The following is a 339-nucleotide window of genomic DNA, read 5'->3' on the forward strand; positions in this document are numbered from 1 at the left end:
TTTTTTTTTTAATTGAAAATGGGCGTGGCCTCGCCCATTTATGGACCAAAAACCATATCTCAGGAAGTACTCAACCGATTTCAATGAAATTCGGTGTATAATATTTTCTTAACACCCTGATGACATGTACCGAATATAGGTGAAATCAGTTCACAACCACCTGAAATCTCGATTATCACTTTATCATGCGAGAGTATAAAATGTTCGGTGRCACCCGAACTTAGCCCTTCCTTACTTGTTTTTCTATTCCATTCGTGGTTAGCGACGTGCGAAGTTTGGTCCATTGGTCGCTTTAAAGAAGATATTTCAAAAGAAKTTGCCTGAAAATTGTAAATTCCG

The sequence above is a fragment of the Bactrocera latifrons genome, unplaced genomic scaffold (genome assembly GCF_001853355.1).
Source record: "Bactrocera latifrons isolate USDA-ARS-PBARC rearing strain unplaced genomic scaffold, ASM185335v1 scaffold_13, whole genome shotgun sequence".
Classification (NCBI taxonomy): Eukaryota; Metazoa; Arthropoda; class Insecta; order Diptera; family Tephritidae; genus Bactrocera; species Bactrocera latifrons.